Here is a 12,500-nt window from a genome sequence, read left to right as displayed (position 1 = left end):
AAAAACCAACGAATAACAAAGTGAACTTAATAAATTTCAAATTTACATTTTACTATTGTATATGTTCGATCATATCGTATTTATTCGAACTGACATATTTATCATATTTGTTTTTCATAAATGTGCGTATATATATATATATATATATATTCAAAAAGTTTAAAGGAATTAAAATGAAAACTATTTCGATTCGAACGTAGATCGTGTCAAATTTATCTTTTATTTATATAATATCTTTATCTTTTATCATTTATCTATATAAATAATGTAATTAAACGAAAAAAAAAAAATTATTACATTTACTCGCACGCACATTGATCGTCATATTTATCGAATGGACATGTTTACTATATTTGTTTAATTAATGTATACATACATACACACACACACACACACACACACATATATATATATGTTTAAAGGGATAGTAAATTAAAAATGGAAACTATTTGGGCCATATTTCGATGTCTATGTCGTATTATCTCTATGTCGAGTTCACCTTTACTCTGTTATCATTTCTCATCGACGAAAGTTATTAAATCGTTAAAGAATAATCGATCGAATAAAATTAGACGACACAAATTCACGTTTACATAAAATGAACGCGTCATATTCATTGAACAGAGAAGATATTTGTGGGATTTACTTTTCATAAATATCAAGATCAAAGTGATAAACTACTGGGTTGCAATCTCGACATTGTCGAAATTCTCTTTCAAATTAGATTGATCGTTGATTGATTGTTGTAAAAAAAAAAATAAATAAAATAAAATAAAATAAAATAAAATAAAATAAAAAAAAAACTGACGATTTCGCTCATTGTTAAAATCTGATAGAACTGTATTAAAGATTAACAAAAGTATCAAAATGAAACCAAAAAACAAAACAAAAAAAAAAAAAAACAGAAAACAAACAAAAAAAAAAAGATAAAAACCTGAACTAAAGCTCTCATTATTAGAATCTACATCGAGTTATAATATCTATGATTAAAAATAATAATTAAATATAAATTAAATTTATATTAATAATTTATCAGATTTATACATATGTACATTGATCGGTCGTACTCATCGAATAGACACATTTATCATATTCGTTTAATTAATTAATATATATATATATATATATATATATATATATATATATAAAGATATGTACGTGTGTGTGTGTATATGGGTGTGTTTTTAAAGAGGTTGAAAGTTCAGAATAAAAACTATCAGGTCAAATCTCTTGGATCAAATGTCGAAATCCTTCTTTACCATTGGATTAACCGTAACATTTCTATAAAAACATACAAGGTTCCCGTTTGTTAGAATCGATATAGGAACGCTCTCGTTAAGTGTTTGTGTGTGTATGTATGTCTGTTGTTCGCTAACGCTAAGAATAAAGTTCCACTTGGATGGGCGATTACAGAAATCCAGGCCAAAGTTAAAATCAACAGGGTCGAGTTCAAATTCGATGAATTTATTATTTAATCTCGGCCCGAAAGCAATATCGATCCCGTTGCTCGCGAATGGTGCCAAACGACATCGACATCGACATCGACATAGACATAGACATAGATGACAGCGACAATGACGACACACTGAGGTCGAATTAACTCTTTCATTATCGAGAATCTTTTATCGCCCCCCTAGAGAGAGAGAGAGAGAGAGAGAGAGAGAGAGATAGAGAGAGATAAATAGATAGAAAAGGACAGAAAAAGATTTCGTTTAAAGAAGACGAGTATTTTTTTTTCTTTTCTTTTTACTTTTCTTTTTCTCTTTTTTCTTTTCTTCTTATTTTTGAAATTGACACAGTCATCGTTTGGTCACATTGATCATGAATCATTGGAAGTGGTCATCGAACTATTGTTAAATAAAATTACGTGTTCGTCTATTTCTTTTGTTTTTCTTTTTTTTTCTTTTTTTCTTGACCTTTTTTATTTTTTATTTTTTGAGAGATGAGAAAAAGAGGAACTTTTCAATATCAGTGAAAGGAATGGGACTACGTATAAACTGAAGATATTATTGTATTAAATGAACTCAATCATTTTTTATCATTAATGTCAGAATAAAATGTTATAGTATGCATAAATAATGTACTTAATAAAGATTTAATTTATGTCCCATATATTATAACGATCTAATTATGTATTAATAATATATATATATATATTTAATTGTTCAATTAAAACGAGATAGTCCTTAGAGATAGAAAAAAAGATGATAAAAAGAAAGAGAGAAAGAGAGAGAATGAAATATTATGATCGAGATCGGACGATCAATATTTTTTTTAAAGATCAATCGAGAATAGTCCTTCTCGTCTGAAAGTAATTAAAAAATTAAAAAATATTAAAATTAAAATGAAGAGAAAAAAAAACAATCCTCTCTCTCTCTCTCTCTCTCCCTCTCTCTTAATTTTTCATCCATATTATTTTCTTATAACGAGAGTAATAGTGTTATCGTATTAGTTATATTTCTTAGTGATCGATGTTGACCTAGAACTGAATATAAATCCAGAGAGATCCATCTACGTTAGAGCAAGAAGATACAGTATTCCGGATCTTTCGTCTGGGTCGTCCGGCTCTCTCTCTCACTCTCTCTCTCTCTCTTTTTTTTTCTCTCTCTCTTTACACCGTTCTACCATGCAATTCCGATTTTGACACGCGCGATCGCTTAGTGATAACGGTTCATCGATCGGAAATCAGTATCAACTTCCGTACATTCGTATCGGTCACGTTATTTTCTATGTAATTTTTTATTTCTTCTTTTTTTTTTTTTTTATTTTCTTTTCAATTTTCCTCTCCTTCACTTTTCGTTTTCGTTTTTTTTTTTTTCTTTTTTTCGTTTGTTTTTTTCCTTTCTTCGCACTAAAGATAAGCAACCAATTTAAATAAAATAAAATTTCATCGATCTTCTTTGAAGTTAGATCAAAATTATATACATGTGTATATGGATATAATTATATTTTCTTCTGTAAAATAGATGTATATATATTTTTTTCCTTTAAATATATATATATATATATATATATATGTATATATAATATATTAATAGAAAAAAGATACGAATGATCGTACAGTTTCGTCGTTGAAAAGGTTATCATAGATGTTGAGTTCCCTCTTTTCTCGATTATAACCAGTAGAAAATGAGATAAGAGATAGATAGTAATAGTAATATTAATAGTAATAGTAATAGTAATAGTAATAGCTATAACAAGTCAATGTAGATGCTCGTAAAATGTGGATGACTATTGAAAATATTATTTTCAAATAATTATTGAATTATCATAAACAATTACTATTATTACTACTACTATTACTATTACTACCACTACAACTATTATTACTACTACTACTGTTACAATTACTATTAGTAGTAGTAGTATTGATAAAACTGTTTAGACATTAGTTATTAGTTTTCACCTTCTTATACACGTACTTCTCTCTTTCACTGTATTTCTTAACATAAAAACAACTATATAAACGTATGGTTCGTATATATATATATATATATATATATATATATATATATATATATATGTATATATACGAACTGATTAACACGATGACGCAAGGTTTTACGATGTAACCTTTGACATAATTCCCCCCTTTCACTCTATACATACATTTGCAGGTGCATACCTTGATTTTTCTTATCGTTCATACCCGCCATTGAGAAATAGAGAGAGAGAGAGAGAGAGAGAAAAGGATAGACACTTGAGTATGTACGTAGGCATCACAAACAGATACAATTCTTTTGTATAATACATAATATGACAACGGGAATTCTTTTTCCTTGTTTTTTATCTCTCTTTCTCTCCCTCTCTCCCTCTCTCTCTCTCTTCGTCTTTTTCTTTATTCCTTTTTGTTTTTTCATTTTTGTTTTTTCTTTCCTTTTTTTTTTCTACCTTATTTTTTTTACCCTCTCCACATTGCCGACGTTCAAGCGTTTATTATTACGTTGAGAATGTCTTTTCGTGCTCGTTTAAATTTCCCGCTCAATCGGGAAACGTCGTCACAGGTATACACCAGTGAAATTTTCCCTTTTACGATTTATATTCAACATTACGCGGGAAAGTTTAACATGGAGAAGGAAGAAGGGTCGCTGTAGAGTTAGAAATCCCGTGTTCACTGCATCCACCCTTCCCACCCTTCCTCTCACCCTCTCTCCCACCCTTTCCTCCACTTTCCTCCTCCTTTCACCCCTCTCTATTCCCGAAGTCCACCTCATCCTATCCCCATTCACCCCATCCCACTTTATCCTATTCTATCCCATCCCATCCCATTCCATCCCTTCCGCACTTGCTCGTGTTAAAGAGAAACTTTTAAAATAAGTGGAAGTTCTTTGAACCGAATGGAAATAAAGGTACTTACACAGATTTCCTTTGTATTTGATTACATTTGAGATTTACATTGGAAAATATTTAAAATAGACTCGTTCAAATCACATTCGATATTATAAAATAACGCGTTTATTTAATGTTTATTAATCCTCCCGTATTTTTGAAATTAATTACGTTCATCGTATTTATATCCTTTCTTTTCTTTTTTTTTTTTTTTTTTTTTTTTAAGTATCTTTTTTCTTTCCTTTTAAAGTATATTTCATATTTTCACATTCGTTTTTTATTATTATAAATTTATATAATATTTATAAATTATACTATATAATATAAAAATATTAGATATTCATGTAAAAAATGGTAATAATTTTAATGATAAACTTGCAATATATCCCGTACACACGAACATACGAATATAATGTGAAAATGTAATAACATAAATACATGGACATAACGTAATCGTCGTGTCCAATGTAATTTGACTTTAAAAAAAGAAAAAAAAGAAAAAAAAAGAAATAAAGAAAAGAAAATAGAAATAGAAGAGACAAGGAGAAAGCCAAACGGGATGAGACTAGAGCGAACGAAAGCGAAAGAAAAAAAAAAAAAAAAAAAAGAAAAAAAAAGAAAAGGAAAGGAAAGAAAAAAAAAAGAAATGGAATAATACAAGTATGAAAAGTTATCGTAAATCCTACGTTAATAATTTATTCATTTTCAATCACAAACGAATGGGTATCATTTTAATCGCTAATGAAATCATACGACTTATTGTTAGTGTTCCGCTTTAGTCATATAACAGAGAAACATGGAATCATTTACGTATAGAAATAATGAATTCATTGATTATACGTCAACAGGTTTATAACAATCGTATATGCGTTACACCTATTACTTTATCGGTAGGTATAATTTCATCATTTTTCAATCTGACGCATAGCTAAACGCATACACGCATAATTTACACGGTTATACAGCTGTTAACGAACACGTGCTCTTCTCACACACACACACACACACACACACATATGTCCAAAGAGAGAAAGAGAGATACATATATACATACATATGTATATACGCATGTACGTGTAAGGTACCAACAACTTTTTATATATAATGTGAAACGATTTAATCTAATAAATAATATATTGATCGTTTTTTAATGAGTCGGAAAGAGATAGATAGATAGATAGCGTATGTGTCTATAAGAAAGAGAGAATGAACGATGAAACCCTTCGTCGTCGTATCGTATCTCACGAGAGAAAGAGATGAAGGAGAAAGGAGGAGAAAGGAGGAGAAAGGAGGAGAAGGAAGAGGACGCATAAATGGTGCTGCCGTTACAAGAAGGTCGGTCCTTTAAGCTCACTCGCAAGCCCTACTTTCGACAATACAGGAGCAACAAGTATTTACACGAGCTTTCACGTTGAAGCGTGCTCGTTAGCGCCTCCTCCCTCCTTCTCTTCGTCCTCCTCCTCTTCTTCCTTCTCCTCCTCTTCCTCCTCTTCCTTCTCCTTTTACAACGTATTACAACAAACTTTTCCAATGTTGAGACTCGCGTTAATCCTCCTGTCAATTCGCGTTCATTTCCATCCTCGTCGTTCATACGTACTGTCAATTTTCTTCTATGGTTTATAACGATAATTCGATGAGAAGGAAAATGAAATGGAAAAGATATAAAAAGAAAAAACTAAAGGATATCGAAAAGAGATACTCAAGAAAAAAGTGAGAGAGAAAGAAGAGAGACACCACTAGTATTATTCGAATTCAATAGATCAAAACAGATAAGACAAATAAGAAGATTGTATCGAATTCTATCGACAAGAAGGAGGGAAATTCGTAGGGAAGTTCGTATTAATGTGTTTTCTGTGCCTCTATTTGTGTGTGTGTGTGTTTGTTTTTTAAAAATCGTAAACACCAAGTTCTTTCTTTCTTTCTTTCTTTCTTTTTTTTTTCTTTTTTTTTTTCTTTTTTTTATGTTAACCCTTGCAATAGCAATTGATGCGATATGAAATTATAGAAAGAAAGTCAAACGACCAATGAGAAATATTTTAGAACGTTCGAATGGCGGTGTAAAGAGTGGCGGGAAAATTTTTTAATCGAAACACGATAATCGTAATCAAATAGATATTAACGCAGACGCGTTATGAAATTATAGATATAAGATATCAAACAACGATATGGAAATATTTCGAAACGTTCGTGACATCGCGAAAAATTCTAAAATGTAAAGCAACGAAGAATTGCGAACGATTATAAAATCTTTTCATAACTATGAATTGGAGATTATGTGAGGATCAATCGAAGTATAACGATGGAATATAATAGGGAATTTAAATTATGGGGAGAGAGTAATTATTTTCACGCGGTCTCGTTGATCGCCGTGAAAAAAAACGCCGAGTAAATTTTTAAAGTTCGAGAACGCGTTAAGAAATCCGATGTTGATCGATCTACGAGAGAAAAAAAAAGAGGGAGAGAGAGAGAGAGAGAGAGAGAGAGAGAGGAAGAGAGAGAAAATTAAACGGTATTACAAAGTAATACGTGAAGAAATGTAAAAATTAAATGTAAATTATTTTTTTTTTTATTATCTTGGAGCGCGTTCAAGGAAGGTGTAACAAAAAAAGATAGCGAGAAAATTCAAATTTTTTAATTGTATCGTAACGATATCGTAAAAAGAAAGAGAAAAAAAGAGATATAAAAAATTTACGGAGTTAAACGAACGAAATTAAAAAGAAAAAAAAAAAAAAAAAAGGAAAAAAAAGAAAAAAGGGAAAAGAAGAAAAATCGTAGGAAAGAAAATAGAACTAGAGGTGTCGGTAGGGAGATGAAGAAATGGCGGGAAAAATTCGAAATTTCGACGTGCGCGTGTGCCATATTATACGATGTGTTTGGACCAAGTCGAAGATCCTTTGAATCGAAACAGAATGAAATGTAATGTAGAAATATTCCGTGACGTATTCGATGATATATAGTGGAAGAAGTCAAGGAAACAAAGGAAAAAAACAAAAAAAGAAAACAAAAAAAAAAAGAAAAAAGAGAAAAAAGAAGAAAAGAAAAAGAAATAGCCTGGAGTGGGAAGGAAATATAATATTAAAGGTCTTAAAAATGGCGGAAACAAATACCAAGAATAACAATAAAAACACAACAAGAGCGATATTATTCATTGTCGTTATATTAATCGTCATAAACGTCGTCGTCATCGTCATCATCATCATCATCATCATACAGTCGTCTAGATCTCGAGAAACAACAACAGAGAGAAGGGGAGGGAGGATTAGGAAGGAAGACAGTACAAAGATGATTGAGTGGGGGTGGTGGGGGGATTGAGCGAGCGAGCGAGTGGAGTTAGCGAGTTAGAAAGAGAAGGAGAGATTATAAAGAGAGGAGAGAGAGAAAGAGAAATTCGCAAGGATCAGATCTTGCATCTTGATACGTTCCTGTTGGTGCACAGTGCCGTACTAGAGAGAAGGGTGACGGTTATAAAGAGAGAGAGAAAGAGAGTGAGAGAGAGAGAAGGTAGAGAGGGGTTTCGGGGTGATGGGATGGGACGGGACGGGACGAGATGGGCTGGGGTGGGGGAAGGAGGGTAGTAGAAGAGAAGTGGGGTTGTTGGTACGGGCCGATATAGAGGAGAGGGGAGGCCGTCGGCCTAAGAAGGGGCTATCAAGGGGAGGAAAAAGCCAAAAGGAGGAGGGATACGTATACATGGACGTGGTCACACGTAGAGAAAGAGAGAGAGAGCGAACGAGCGAGAAAGAAACAGAGAGTGAGAGAGAGAGAGAGAGAGAGAGAGAGAAAGAAAACGGAGGAAAAGGAGGCAGCAAGCGGCGGTGGCGGCGGCGGCGGCGGTGGCGGCGGCAGTGGCGGTGGCGGTGGTGGTGGCGGTGGTGGCGGCGGCGGCGGCGGCAGCAACGGCGGCGGCGATCCGTCGAGGGGGTAGGAGGGGCGGAAGCCAGCCGTAAAGGGGGGTTGAGAAAGAGGGAGAAAGAGAGATGGATAGATAGACCGAGTGAAAGAGCGAGCGAGAGAGAGAGAGAGAGAGAGAAAGAGAGAGAGAGGCGCGCCGGTTCCGTAGCATTTGTAGCATTGTAGGTCGTTGCGTTTTATAACGTGACTCCTTAATTTCCGCGACGGGTGTCCGCAGCCGCGTGTTGTGCATCGAGTAGTAGTAATACTACGGGAGGATACCGAGACTCCGTACGAATTTGATCGAGGACGCCGATCCTCGTGATCGAGAGGAAGAGGACGATCATCGCGGCACGACGATCACTTTGACGTTGTTCTTATTTTATTATTATTATTGTTGTTATTGTTGTTATTGTTGTTATTGTTGTTGTTATCGTTATCGTTATCGTCGTCGTCGTCGTCGTCGTCGTCGTCGTCATCGTCGTCGTCGTCGTCATTGTCATCGTTGTTTCTTCTTTTTTTCCCCCTTGTTTTTTCTTTTTCTTTTTTCATTTTTCTATTCTCTTTCTTCTTTTTCTCTTCAACACCGCGGGGCCCCGTCCACGACGAGAGATATCCTTATTTTACTTCGGTGCGTAATATTAAGCGGTTAGTTTTTTCTCTTTTTTATTTTTTTTAGTCATTCGTATTCTTGCCTGTTTTTCTCTTTTTTTTTTTTTTTTTCTTTCTTTGCTCGTCTTTTTGTTCGTACGACATTTGTCCTTTTTTTGTTTTTCTTATTATTTTCTTTTTTTTTCTTTTGATGACATTTTTTCTTTTTTTTTTTTTTTTTTTTTTTATTTGTTCGTTCGTTTTTGTTTTTTATTCTCTGTTTTTTTCTTTCGTTTTTTTTGTTCATGTTTTGTTTCTTTCTCAGTTTATCTTCTTTTCCGTACCCTGGTTGCCTCTCTCTCTCTCTCTCTCTCAACCCCCTTTTCGAGTTTGCGCGATAGAACAACAGCGCGCACATTTTTCTTTTCTTTTTTTTTTTCTTTTACGTTCTTTCCATCTTTCTTTTTCATTTTTTTTTTTTTTGTTATCTCCGATCAAATATATTTATATATATATATGTATAACATATATATTATATCTTCTGTTTTACTGTCTCGTATATGCGTGCGCGCGCTGATATGTGCGTGCGCGTTTTTTTTCCTTTCTTCTTTTTTTTTTTTTTTTTTTTTTTTCTTTTCTTCCTTCCTTTCTATTCATTCCTTCTTTCTTCGTCCCTTCTTTCGAAACAGTCGGATTACGGTGAATTTTTTTTTTTTTTTAGAAGGATTTTATCAGTGATAAGTGTGAATGAGTGGAACGTCGCGAATGTTGAATCTTATTTCGATCGTGAATTTCTAATTACGTGAAGAGTTATATTATTTTAATAAATAATTATAATTTTATCCTGTGACAGATCAGATCCATTCAAATAATAGAAATAAATAATAAAGGTCGAAAGAAGAAAAAAAGAAAGAAAAAAAAAAAAAGAAAAAAACTAGTGGTACTTTAATCGTCGATTGTGAAATATTTCACAAGTGTTATATCATATTTCTCATCGAAGATTAATCCGAGGATTGAAGAGACCGTACGATGACCGACACTAAATAAATAAATAAATAAATAAATAAATAAATAAATAAATAAACAAATAAACAAAGTTTAACATATATAAGTGATCGACGTATTAAGATCCTTGTCGAAAGTTTGAATAATTGGAGAAGATAATATTTGAACATTTCGTACAATTAAAAAAGATCGACTTAGTTAAAAATCCGAATGATATATTTCGGATGGATGGATGGATGGATGGATCGATCGATCGAAATTCGATCGATCGATCGATCGATCGATTAATCTGATCAACCGATCGCGTACTACACGGATTGATTAATATCTCGTGAAAGAATAATTCTTTTATGCATTTTTTACACGATGTGCGGTTTAAAATCATCGAAGTCTTTTGAATTCGATACGATATCGATTAGACTAAATTAAGTCTTTAAGATCGAAACGAACGGACGAACGAGCGATCGAAAAGGAACGAAAAGAGAAAAAAGAAAAAAAGGAAGGAAAGGAGTAAAAGAGAAAAAGAAAAAATATAAGAAGAAAAACATTTCCATTTCTCTGTGTTGTCATCGACGTTTCGAAATCTCGAAATCTCGAAAAGATTCTCAACGCGAACCGCGCGTGCCACGTTTCTCGTCTGTTGCTGCTGTCACTGCAACTGCAACTGCTGCTGCAACTCCTGCAACTACTGCTGCTGCTACCGCTGCTGCTGCTGCTGCTGCTGTACGCGCGTTGTTGGAAAACGAGACTTGGTACGCCGTGTAAGTGTGAGTGAGTGAGTGAGTAACTTGACTGACTGAGTGAGCGAGAAAGAGAGAGAAAGAGTGAGAGGATGTTGGTGGGGAGATGCAACGAGTGCCAATGAGAGAGAAAGAGACAGAGCGAGAGAGAGAGAGAGAGAGAGAGAGAGAGAGAGAGAGAGAGAGAGAGAGAACACTGCGCTCTCTTGTGTGCATCGAGCATTATCTTCAACCGAACACGATAAATCTGTTGTTATCGTCTGTCTTACTCACTCACTCACTCACTCACTCACTCACTCACTCACTCACTCTCTCTCCCTCTTTTTCTCTTACATACACACTTGGTTGCTTGCTGCCTTGTTTAGATTGAAAACATGGTGGAACAAAAAAAAAAAAAAAGAAAAAAAGGAAAGAGCGGGAGGAAAAAGAAGAAAAAAAGGCAAAAGAAAAAAAAAAGAAAAGAAAGGAAAAAAAAAAGGAAGAGAGAACGAACGATTCGTAGGAACAGGAGGTGGATAGGGGGAGCGGAGAGAGAAGGGGAAGACGGGACACGCGATTTGAAATCGGACTTGCGAGTGTAATAAAATGTTTTTATACCATTTCCACTCTTAAATTTCTTTCTCTCTCTGTCTCTCTCTCTCTCTCTCTCTCGCTCTTTCTCTTTCTTTCTGTCTCTTTTTTCTTTCTCTTTCTCTTGCTCGTACATTCGTTGCAATAATGCTTTATACAAATATGCGATATAATCTCTTACATTTCAGAGATATATTCTTTGAGAAATTTGATAACCTTTCGATTTTGATTCCCCTCCTTCCCTCCCCCTCTCTCTCTCTCTCTCTATCTCTCTCTCTCTCTATACTTCTATATCTGTTTTTGAAATTTTTGAAGATTTATCCGAGTTGTCTTTACAATTTTATAATTCACCATAATGAATAAATACTACTACATAGAGGATCGGTAAGCGAAAGATTCGGGAGGGAACAAGGAATCCAAATGGTTTTTGCTTTGATGTCGAAGAAACAGAATATAGAAGGAGTAGGAGGAGGAATAGGTAGATGAGGATGATAAGGGGGAGCGGGAGGAGGGATAGAGGGAGAGTAAGGAAAGGAGAGTGGGGGAGGAAAGGAGGGGTGGTAAGGAGAGGTTGCAAGCGGTGACTCGCGGTCGCGCACACGTTTTTGTCATTTCTCTCGCATCCTATCTTTATCTATCTGTCTATCTTTCTCTATCCCTCTCTCTCTCTCTCTCTCTCTCTCTCTCTCTCTCTCTCTTTCTTTCTTTCTTTCTTTTTTCTTTCTTTCACGATGAGAGAACTCAGAACGCAGAACCGTTATGTCAGCAGTACATATCAACAACGTACATACCGCGTGCATCGGATCTTCATCGTTATATACCACCAACAAAGTTCGTTTAAGAGGATTTCATTTCGTTTAAGAATGAAATTATAATATGAAAAAGATTATCCATGTATGCGTCTATCCGTCTGTTTTTTAAGAGAAATAGAAAAAGGAAGAAAGGATAAATTTGTGGGTGTGCGTGCGTGCGTGCGTGCGTGCGTCTACGTGTCCTATGTATATGTGCGCGTGTGCATGCGCGTGTACATTTGGTATATATCTAAGAGAAGGAGAGAGAGAGAGAGAGAGAGAGAGAGAGAGAGAAAGAGAGAGTTTTATATGCGTGAAAGCATACGGTGTAAACACAGTAAACAGCTGATAAAGGAGGAAGTCGGTAAAGTCCGTGAAATTCTCACGAGTTTGACCGAACGCCAAACAAGTTTATTATGTATATACATACGTATGTATGCCTTGTATGTATGTATATATGTATATATATCACGATTCTCATTGGGTTTTTCACCTTTTACTCATTTTAAAACGTAGTAGTCGAAGTAATCGTAAACGAAGTAATCGAAGGCTATCGATAGATTTACAAAATAGTATAATCATA

General features: G+C 34.3%; 1 protein-coding gene across 11 annotated transcripts in view; it reads left to right on the top strand.

Annotated features, from left to right (window-relative positions):
• Window positions 1-12,500, top strand: part of LOC118442538 (uncharacterized) — a 102,096-nt gene that overhangs the window by 49,910 nt on the left and 39,686 nt on the right. Inside the window, exons 1-2 of one of the 11 annotated variants that reach the window (XM_085663787.1) lie at window positions 8,355-8,511; window positions 9,533-10,568. The exons of 6 other annotated variants lie outside the window; for them this stretch is intronic. The gene's annotated coding sequence lies outside the window, so the exon portion shown is untranslated. Of the gene's footprint in view, window positions 1-5,365; window positions 6,162-8,354; window positions 8,591-9,532; window positions 10,578-11,047; window positions 11,134-12,500 lie in introns of those variants that run through there. 4 more of the 11 variants (XM_085663789.1, XM_085663793.1, XM_085663788.1 and 1 more) reach the window with 4 other exon arrangements.

Source organism: Vespa mandarinia, chromosome 24, assembly GCF_050613455.1.
Source record: "Vespa mandarinia isolate Hongniang chromosome 24, ASM5061345v1, whole genome shotgun sequence".
NCBI lineage: Eukaryota > Metazoa > Arthropoda > Insecta > Hymenoptera > Vespidae > Vespa > Vespa mandarinia.
This window is presented reverse-complemented; position numbering and strand designations above follow the sequence as displayed.